At 44.8% G+C, this 11,185-nt stretch overlaps 1 protein-coding gene across 1 annotated transcript in view; it reads left to right on the top strand.

The window, feature by feature from the left end:
• Positions 1–2,966: 2,966 nt before the first annotated feature.
• Zscan18 (zinc finger and SCAN domain containing 18) overlaps positions 2,967–11,185 on the top strand; it is a 28,535-nt gene continuing 20,316 nt past the window's right edge. Inside the window, exon 1 of the mRNA XM_005341749.5 lies at positions 2,967–3,096. The gene's annotated coding sequence lies outside the window, so the exon portion shown is untranslated. The remainder of the gene's footprint in view (positions 3,097–11,185) is intronic.

The following is an 11,185-nucleotide window of genomic DNA, read 5'->3' as shown; positions in this document are numbered from 1 at the left end:
GTGTGCATCCAGGAATAAGCATCTCTGGAATCTGCATCCCTCAGCTTAGGCAGGAGAATCATTTTCTTCCTTGGGACATGGATAGAATGGGTTTGTCATTGTGGAGGAGAGCATGGGTCTCAGGGAACAGGAGAGCAAAGAAAATTCTGGAACAGGCAACCTTAGCATGTCCTTTCTGAGACCTTGTAGAGGTGGCTGGCTTCTTGACACAGTTACAATATCCTGACTGGATCCTTTGGAATTTTGCCTTCCCCTGTCTTCTCTGGCCCCTGTGAAGGGAGAGTCTGGGTAAAAGCTGCCCTGAGCTTAGCTATGAATTAGAAACCTGGTCAGGCATTTCAGGCGTCTCCATAGGTACCCTTTCCTAAGGGGAAGAACCATCAGATAGCCCCAAAGTTTGGTATGAGGGTGGCCTAGTCCCCACCTGCCTTCAGCGCTGCCTGTCCTGTAGCTTCATGAAGATTGGCTGGTTAATATGTATAGGTGTCCCTTTGTTTCTACCAAGATGGTCTTTCTATATGATGGTCAATGAGTGCATAAGAAATCCTGATCCTTAAGTCTGTTGCAGTTAAAGTCTGAGCTGCCATCTCAAGATGGAGTGTCCTTGCAAATGCATTGTGGTGGGCCCATGCTTTCTAACATGTGGCATGTAAACTCTCCCCAGGCAATGTTGACTGACGGAAGAAGTGTCCCATGATGCTGGGGGGCTTGACCCTCCAACACTGACCATGGGGAGCTTGAGGGTGCAGAGAAACCCCTCCAGAGACAGTTTTAGAGAACAGTGTCTGATTTATTGCACAGCAACAATAGCTTTTATAATGGGTATGTGCCAATTTACATATAACAGTCATGATAGTCCAGAGGTGATAACATACATATCATCTTACAGAATTCAGGACATCAAGAGATCAGAAACTGCCACATAGCCGGACCCTGAACCAACAGGGGAATCACACCTTGTCAAAGGAGCAAGGAAACTGCTTGCCAGTTTCTGACAGCACTTTGTCTCAAAACATAGCATTCTATGTTAGGACTTGCCTGCTGCACAATGAGCAAGATAAGCATTCCTCCATGAGAGTCTACAGTTAGGCCCTGAAGCACCATTATGCTCACCCCATCAAGTCCATGCCTCTCCAAGTGCACCCCTTAGATGCCTCAAATGCCTGCCTGCTTTGTAGATATGAAAGCCAGAAAGGAGGAAGGGAAGGAGAGGTGGAAGAAGGCAGCAGTATTTTAGGTGCTTCCTGGCTCCTGTGTAAACTTATCTCACCTGGCACCCCAGTCTCATTTTCAAGCATCCCACCCCAAGGTTTCCTTGCCAAATGGCCCTCTTTTGCTTCAGAGGGTGGGCAAAACTTTGGGCTGGCTTTTAGCTGTAGTTTCAGGAGTTCAAAAGAATAACTCCATACATTTTCTTTATTTGAAGTCTTGCCACAGTGCCTCTCTAGTCAAGAATCCGTGGAGGAAAAGTATAGCTGAGCAGATAGCAAAGAGTTCATGACACCCCTGACTGAGGTGAGTAAGGGGAGAAGAGGTAGGTGGTAGAGGCAAGGGAGTGGGCAGAAAGGAAGAGAACAGCCCTGGGAAGGCATTTGGAGAAACAGGACCCACACATTTGAAGGTAGTGATCTACATGGGGGTGGAGGGCCTGTGAGCACCTTACCTAACTCCTCTAGGACCGTGAAATAGTGGTGCTGTTTCCCAGGGACTCTGCCTGTGGGTGGGCAACCATGTAGGAAGAAGGGACCTGGCTGAATTGTGTTCTTTAGAGGTGTGCATATGTATTATAGCATCACCCATATTTAGAAAAATACACCGACAGACTCTGCTTCACCTGTGTTCTGTCCAGTTCTGGGCTTTCTGCTCTGTCAGGTCTAACCTTGGCCTTCCCTCCTGATCTTGTAGGATCTACTTTGAGCCGGAGTCCTGAGTCAAGTTAGCAAAAACACCCCATCCTGTATTTGAACTTCTTTGATATTTGAATTTTTCATCCTTCATCTTTGAATCCCTATAACTTTGGCCTACCTTCAACCAGAGTCCTGTGGAGTTGGTGTAGCAAGGGTCGCCTGTTATCTATCATGTATCCTTTTAGTAATTTTTATTTTACTGATCCCCATCTTATTCTTTAAATCTTTACTTGACTTTGTTGGAGTTGGGGTGAGTCCACGCTATAGTCTTTCCACAAAGCCCTCCTATAATAGCCCTCGTTGAATAAAGTCGACTTTATTTATTTATTTAAAGACAGAGAATTTTAGTTTGTTTGTTTGTTTTTAGTTGTCGGCGGACACAACATCTTTGTATGTGGTGCTGAGGATGGAACCCGGGCCGCACACATGCCAGGCCAGCACGCCACCGCTTGAGCCACCTCCCCAGCCCAAAGTCTACTTTATTGTATTTAATGAATTTCATAAATTTTATGGACCGCCACAGATTGCAGCCTGGCCAACTGGGAGTGTGAGGGCCCCAATGTCGGGCACCCGGCAGAGGATGGGCCACGACTAATCATAATGCCTCAAAAAGCAGATAACTTTGGGGTCTGACGCAGAAGGTGGAGGGGAAAAAAAAAAAAAAGCTAAACACAAAACAGCAGCGTGGATTGGGACGCGGCCAGGGGGGGTCATGGGTCCTCAATCTGCTCAGCAGGTAGGGTGGAGGGCGCGCACCGGGGCCTCCAGGCGGCAGGGGGCGTGCCGCTCAACCCGGGCCCGACGGGTGCCGTCCGTGGTCCGAGCGAAGCCCGCGTACATTCCGGTACCCTTTGATGCATGGAAACGCAGCAGGGGTGAGGGTGAAAGCCGCGACGCCCACCACCGCCTAGAAAACGCTGCGCTGCTTCCCAGCGCCCGCGGCGAACTCGGCCTCGCGCCCGACTTCCGGCGGCCCCTCGCCCCCGGCGTGCGTCGCTTCCGGGGAACCTCCGGGGTGGGGTGAGGAGTGGGGTGGGGCTTGTGCGCCGAGCGTGCGCATGCGCATAGTGCGGAGCGCGCCGACGTGGGCGTTGGGGGTGGAAGTGAGTCCACCTTCTCGCGCCCCTTCTCGGCCCTTCAGGACTGGGTTCTTGGATCCCCGGGACCGCGGAGCGAAGCCCTAGATTGGGTATGGGGGCACTCCCAGGTCGGGAGCGGCGGAGCCGGACGGTGGCCGCGCGGCGGCGCGCCTGTCCCTGAGGGCGCAGCGACTCTCTTGAGGCGGGTCGGGGCTGGGGGCGCGGCCGTGGGGGGGGCGGGCTTGCGGGACGGGGCCTCTGGCCGGCTTCCGTGGGTAGACCCTCCTCCTCCCTCCTTTGGGGTGGACTGTTTGGCGCAGATCCCTCCTCGGCCGGGCGCACGCCTCCCCAGCCCCGCGTGTCTCCCTGCTCCCAGGGCTCGGGCTCCAGCCTGTCCTGTTTCCCGTGTGCACTTCCAAGGAGCTTTCCCTTGGTCGGTCGCCCTCCTCAGCAGCCCCCTACCTGCCTCCTCCCCTGCGCTCCCCCCACTTGCCCTGCCTTCCCTCTCTGCACGGTTGGCAGTGTGTGCGAATGCCTCTGTCCTCTTCCTGCCCACTGTGAAGTCTCCCAGCCGGGCTTTCACCCTTCGCTGCTGGGAACTAACTCTTCCCGGTCTCTGATGCCAGGAAGCTGACTCCTGGGGTCAGGCATCTCAGGCTTTGGGGTTCTCGCTCAGATCCTTGAGGACGTCTGGTCCTGGTAGTCTGCTATCTTCATTATCCCACATCATCTTTTGAAATCCTGTTCCTCTACCTATAAGAAATTTTCAGAATTCAGCCACCTTAGCACATCCTTTCTTCCTGCTATGGGAACCTCCTATCTGCTTCTTTCCTTCTGCCTTTGTCTTTGACATGATCTGTTCTCTAGGAGCCAGTGGGAGCCTGTTAAATCACATCCCTCCTCTGCTTCAAACTCCTCAAGGCTTCTTCCATTCAGTAACAACCAGAATGCTCATAAGCTATAGGACTGGAGCTGCTGGCCTAGGAACTGTTTGCTGCCTGATGACAGTTCATACTCTTACAGAAATTGCCTTAGTCCTTTCTACCTTCTTGTGCAGTGCATTCCTGACTTTGCTTGGTTTCTGAGTTGTGGGCTGTTGGTAGAGATTGGGAGCCAGGGATACCGTCCCTAACTCAAAAAATTGATCCAGGTCTAGGTGCATCCTGAGTTTGCATAGTGATACTAACAGATTCTTCATTTGTTCCCTACTTGGTTCCTCCACTAGAGTGCACCTGTCAGATCCACTGTGGTAACATCAGTGCTGAGAACAGTGCTTGGCACACAGTAAGTGTTGAGTAAACTTTGGCTGAGTGAATAATAAAGAGCCAGCTCTGTGACCACAGGGAACCAAACCTTTTCTAGATAATGAGATCACAGGAGGTGTGTGATGCTGCCAGCAACGTGTACCTAGTGTACTCAGGCCTTTGTGAGAATCTTTGCGTTTATAACATCTGCCACCTCAAGCACTGTGGAGTATGGCTTGTGTGGGTGTTTGGAGTTGTGTGCTTGGTGTGATTTGAATCTTTGTGGGTTGCTTCTCTCACCAACTCTGCAGTACTAGTCACAGCTTTCAGCAGTACAGGTTTCACCACTATGTAGGGTTCCACCTTGCAAAGATAACATGCTTATTTGTTGCCCTCCCTATTGATGAACATGTTGGAAGTTTTCAGTTTTTCCGCACTTCCAGCAATGATTTAGGTGACATCTAGAACACTGTCCTTGTAAAACAGGTAAGGGATTTCCAGGCGTGGTTTTCAATCTTGTTTAATCTAGGTAGTAAAGGAAGCACATTTCATGGTGGCCTGCATATATATGTAATTGGAGGTAAGGTCTGATGAAACAGTGCTTAAAAAGTTGTGACTGGGGATTGAACCCAAGTCTAGGAGATTCCAGAGGTGATCAGGGAAATCTGTGAGCGGTTGGATCAACTCTGCCCTCACCAGTCCTAGTTCTTAGAGGCACACCTTCTTAGCCTTTCTGTTCTCTGCTGCATTAAAACCTATTGTACAAAGAAATTGAGGGGCTAGCATTTCTGAGCTGAGAACTCCTTGGTTTTCCTGCAGCTTCTGGCCAGACCTTAGCTTCCCCCTAGAATACTTGCAGCCATCTCCCGGGCACCTATTGAGGAAGTTGTTGTTAAACTCTTTCCCACTAGGTTGTTATGAATGCTGATCCTTGATGTCATGACTCTAGAGAGCATTTACATGTTCCCTACCTGGTTTCTATTTTGACAAGTTTCTGAAATATTGTAACAGAAAAGTTTGAGAAAGGGTAATGAACACCCATCACCCACCATTTAGATTTAGCAATGAATACATGTAATAGGTAACACAGTTGAGGTGTGTTCATAATATGTGCCTTAAGTGCAGCATATGTGTCTTTATGTATTTGTGTGTACATACGTATATATGTTTCTGTGTATGGTTTGTGTTTTTTGTGTGTACATGCATAAGTATGTATTGCATGTATATAAGAGTACATACATGTGTATTTGTGTAGGCATGTATTTTTATATTTTATGTGAATGTATATTTGCATGTTGTATTTATATTAAGTGTATATTTTGTTAGTGTTTGTGTATAACTATTTGAAAATAAGTACAATATTTCAGGACATATATTCTAAGGATAAGGACTTTTTTCTGCAAAACCACAATAATGTTATCACATCTAAGAAATGAGGATTAATTTTATTTTGTGTGTGTATACGGGGGATTGAACTCAGAGGCACTCGACCACTGAGCCACATCCCCAGCCCTATTTTGTACTTTATTTAGAGACAGGGTCTGAGTTGCTTAGCACAGTGCTTTTGCTGAGGCTGGCTTTGAATTCATGATCCTCTAGCCTCAGCCTCCAAAGCCACTGGTATTACAGGTGTGAACCACTGCCTGGAGTATTAATTATTAGCTGATAACTCATTTCTTTTCAGATTTCTCAGTTGTCCCTAATATACTATATTTGAACCAAGTCTTTTGCATCATTGTGTTGTTTTTGTTTATTTTGATATAATTATAGATTCCCAAGAAGGTACAAACACATGTACCAGAAGATACTCTGTACCTTTCACCTAGCCTTCGCATTGTGAACATTTGCATCATTGAAGGACAGTATCAAAACCAGGAAATTAACATTTTTTGTACAACTTAGCTTATTCAGGTTTCAGTAAATTACCAAGAAAATTGAGATCCTGACTGTACCTCATTACAAGATGCCCTATGCTCATCCTGTGCTTCTGGCAACCACTGATCTGATCTCCATGTCTGTAATTGCGTTATTTAACAAATGTTATATAAATGGAGTCATGAAGCTTGTGTTGTGTTGAATTTGGGCTCTTTCATTGACCACAGTTTCCACGTTCCTTGATACTAAAACATTCAGGATCACTCCAGGTGAACTGGACTGCATGAAATAACCACACAAGAGACAGAGATACCTTTTTATTTGGGTCCTGTGGCGGCTCCTCTAACCTTAAGGGTTCACAGAAAGCGGCGTGCGCTGAACCCTTTTATTGAGGAGAAGCCATTCAAATGAGGCAAGGGGTCAGGTTTCAGGGGGTTGAGTCTAGCTTCATGGTGTCTGCTGTCAGCAGATTGACTGACATCTAGGAAAGTCACACCCAAAGGCACAGTAAGAGAAAGGGACACAGAAAGGACATTTCCATGGAACATTCTATCCCAAACAGGGCAAAGTGTTAGTATTACGAAGGAATAGTGTTAGTATTACAGAGGAATGAGTGTAGCTCAATCCATGGGGCAGCATGCCTACATCTGAAGACATGCCATCAAACTTCCTGGAATGTCCAGGTCACTACAAGATGTAGTGACCAGTCAAAGCCTCTCCATTCCAGGATGGAAGGTGCGAATCATTCAGAGTGGCTCCCCACATACAGTTTTGTGTATCAATAGTTCCTTTTTTTTACTGATGAATAGTAATCCATGGTGTTTTTGTGTTTTATGCTGCTAAAACAGGATGTCTGAGACTGGATGATTTGTCAGGAAGAGAAATTTATCACTCATAGTTCCCAAGGTTGAACAAGAAACTGGCATTTTATCATGTGTTCTCACATGGTGACAGTGAAAGGGCAAGGGAGGACAAATTCTGTGTCCTCAAGTGGCAGAAGAGCAAGAGAGCAAACCCATTCCTGCAAGTCCTTTTCATAGTGGTGTTAGACCATTTATGAGAGCCCTCAACACGTCCCCAAGGTCTCGTCTCCTAACACTGCACTGGGGAGTGTTTCCAGCACATGAATTTTGGAAAGGGTATATCCAGACCAAGGCACATGGTACTTTTCAGTTTTTTTTTTTTTCTAAAGACAGAGTGAGAGGTGGAGAGAGAGAGAGAGAATTTTAATATTTATTTTTTAGTTTTTGGCGGACACAACATCTTTGTTTGAATGTGGTGCTGAGGATCGAACCCGGGCCGCACACATGCCAGGCGAGCGCGCTACCGCTTGAGCCACATCCCCAGCCCTACTTTTCAGTTTTTGACTGCTGTGAATAAAGCACCTGTAACATTAGTATACGGGATTTTGTGTGACCCTTCATAAGTCTTCACTTCCCTAGGATATTTGCCTAGGAGTGTGGTTACTGTGTCATATAGTAAGTTGACTTTTATTTCATTATTTTGTGGTAATAGGGATTGAACTCAGGGGCACTCTCTATCACTGATTTATATCCTCAACCCTTTTTATTTTATTTTATTGAAAATTTTGAGTCAGGGTCTTAATAAATTGCTAGGACTGGCCTTGAACTCACAGACCTCCTGTCTCAGCATTCTAAATCTCTGGGATTACAGGAGTGCGCTACTGTGCCTGGCTATGTTGGGTTTTTTGTTATATAAGAAACTGCCAAAGTTGGGTGTGATGGTGCACACCTTAATCCCAGTGACGCGGGAGTCTGGGGGAGAATGATTGCAAGTTTGCGATCAGCCTCAGCAACTTAGTGAGACCATTAGCAACTTAGTGAGACCTTGTTTAAAAGAAAAAAACAAAAAATAAAAAGTGACTAAGCATGTAGCTCAGTGGTAGAATGCCCCTGAGTTCAATCACAATTCCAAAGGGAAAAAGGAAAAAGAACAGACATTGTCATTATTTCCAGAGTGGCTCTACCATTTTGTGTTCCCATCTCCTGGAATCCTCACTGGCATTCGGTGTGATACTGTATTTTAATTTAGCTATTTGATAGGTGTGGGTTGTGGTGCTTTTAATCAGTGTTTCCCAATGAGTAACAATCATAAACATCTCTTTACGTGCCTGTTTACCATGCATGGTCTCGATGATGAAATGATTGGCATGTCTTTTGCTCATTTTCTAACTGGCTCTTTGTGTTTTAGCTGTAGTCATCCATGGGAGATTGGTTCCAGAACCAGCTACAAACCCACAACCTTCAGTGCCCATGAATGAAGACATGTTCCTTCCATGAAAAGATGTAGTGTTGCTCATCATCTATACCCATAGTCTCATTTACTGTAATTCTCTCTAGATTCCTTACAACACCTAAGAGTATGAGTGCTAGATAAGTAGTTGTTTTATTCTGTTCTTTAGGAAATGATGAAGAGAAAGGTAAAGTCTGAATATCTTTAGCATGGGTGTAGCTATCAGTCCTTACTACATTCAGAACTAGCAGATTGAGAGGTCTATTTTGAGTTTTGATGCTTTTTTTTTTTTAAAGGACTGAATTATTTATTTATTTGTTTTATGTGGTGCTGAGGCTCAAACCCAGTGCCTTGAACCTGCTAGGCGAGTGCTATACCGCTGAGCCACAACCCCAGCCCCAAGTTTTGATGTTCTTTACATGCCACATATGTACTTTGTCAGGTATGTGATATTTTCTCAAATATTTTCTCCCAGTCTGTAATTTGTTTTACATTCTCTGGGTCCTTGCTCCAAAAGTTTTTTTTTTCCTCCCTGTGTTATGGGGGATTGAACCCAAGAACTGTTATGTGCTAGGTAAGCAGTATATCACTGAGCTACACTCCCAGATCTTTTTTTAAAAATTTGAGACAGTCTTACTAAATTTCCTGTGCTGGCCTAGAAATTATAATCCTCCTGCCTCAGCCTCCTAAATTGCTGGGATTACAGGCATGCGCCACTGCGTCTTGCCAAAGTTTTCTTTTCTTTCTTTTTTTTTGGTACCAGGGATTGAACTCAGGGCACTTAACCAGTGAGACACATCCCAAGCCCTTTTCAATTTATTTATTTTTTTCTTTTGAGATAGGGTCTCCCTAAGTTGCTTAGAGCCTCATTTAGTTGCCAAGGCTGTCTTGGAACTTGTGCCTCAGTCTCCTGAGCTGCTTGGATTATAGGTGTGCATATCAAAGGATTTTTCCATTTTTTTTTTTTCATTTTTCAAGCCAGGGTCTTGAAAAATGTGAGGTAAATACTCTGTCAACTGAGCTATGTCCCCAGGCCTCATTTTTTCTTTTTCTTTCTTGAGAGAGAGAGAGAGAATTTTTTAATATTTATTTTTTAGTTCTCGGCGGATATAACATCTTTATTTGTATGTGGTGCTAAGGATCAAACCCAGTGCCTTGCGCATGCCAGGTGGGTGCGCTACCACTTGAGCCACATCCCCAGCCCTCATTTTTTCTTTTATGGATACTTCTTTTTTGGTATCAAGTCTTAAGTCCTGCATATCAAAGGATTTTTCCAATTTTTTTCTATAATTTTTATAGCTTTGCATAAAACTATGATCCATTTTGGGTGGATTTTGTATATAGTGGAAAGAAAGGGTCAACTTCATTCCTTTGCATGTGGATATCCAGTTTTCCTGGCACCACTTGTTGAAAGGCTGCACTTTCCTGTAGTATGGTGTTAGACCTTTGTCCAGAGTCATTTAACTGCCTGCCTGTGGATTCCCAGCTACTCAGGATGCTGAGGAGGGATGATCTGATTCAGGCCAGCCTGGGTAACTTAGCCAGACCTTGTCTCAAAAAGGACTGGTGATATAGCTCAGCAGTAGAGTTCTTGCCCCTGGATTCAATCCCTGCTATGCAAACAAACCAACAAAGTCATTTTCATGTAACCATACCTGCCTTGGCTTGTTTCCATGCTCTCTTTGTTCTGTTTGTCTGTGTGCCTTTTTGCCAGTACCATGCTGTTTTGATTAGTGTCGCTTTTAAAGTTTTGAAATCAGGAAGTGTGAAACCTCAGCTGTGCTTTTGTTGCTGTTGTTCTATTTTTGCATTCTTCAAGATTGTTTTGGATGTTTAGTGTCCCTTGGGATTGCATATGAATTTTAAGTTGGACTTTACTATTTCTGCAAAACATATTGTTTCAATAGGAATTACTTGGAATCTGCAGATTACAATGGGCAGTATTGACAACAGTATTGTCTTCCGGTTCACAAAAGGGTTGTCTTTACATTATTTGTATTTTCTTCAATTTCAGTTAGCGCCTTTTTATAGTTTTCAGTACATAAGTCCTACCTCCTTGGTTACAGAGCTACTACTGTAGGTGCAGTTGTTCTTTAATTTCCTTTCTGGATTGTTCATTGTTAGTGTATAGAAATGAAACTGATTTTTCTGTGTTGGTTTTGAATTCTTCAGCATGTCCAAGTTTGCTCATTGGTTCTAACAGGTTCTGTGTGGGTGATCCTTAGTGTTTTCTTTTTCTTTTTTGTAACAGGGATTGAACCCAGGGGCACTTGAACCACTGAGCCACATCCAAGCCCTTTTTATATATATTATATAAAATAGAGACAGAGTCTTGCTTGGTTGCTTTGGGCTTCACTAAGTTGCTGAGTCTGGCTTTGAACTTGGGATCCTCCTGCCTCAGCCTCCTCGGCTCCTGGGATCACAGGTGTGTGCCACTGCGCCCAGCTTGGTGTTTTCTATTCATAAAACTGTCATCTGTGGGTAGAGGTACAGGTGCCCTTTGATTTATGATGCAGTTACATCCCATTGAACTATCCTAAGCTGAAAATACATTTAATAAAGTGTGGAGTATCGGTTGTTTCTTTCATACTCTTGTGGGAGCTGTGGATCACTGCTGCTGCCCAGCATTGCAAGAGTATGAGAATACTGCTGGCTGGGGAGAGGTAAAAGTTCAAAGTGTTGTTTCCACTGAATGTGTGTCTCTTTTCCACTTTCATAAAACTTGAAGAATCATAAATTGAGTCATCATTAACTCTGGTGTTGTCTGGGATTTTGCTTCTTTTCTTTCAGTAAGAATGCATTTTATTTATTGTTTCATTGTTCTGGA

Source organism: Ictidomys tridecemlineatus, chromosome 15 (assembly GCF_052094955.1).
Source record: "Ictidomys tridecemlineatus isolate mIctTri1 chromosome 15, mIctTri1.hap1, whole genome shotgun sequence".
NCBI lineage: Eukaryota > Metazoa > Chordata > Mammalia > Rodentia > Sciuridae > Ictidomys > Ictidomys tridecemlineatus.
The sequence above is the reverse complement of the archived record's forward strand: the minus strand, read 5'-3'. Positions and strand labels throughout refer to the sequence as shown.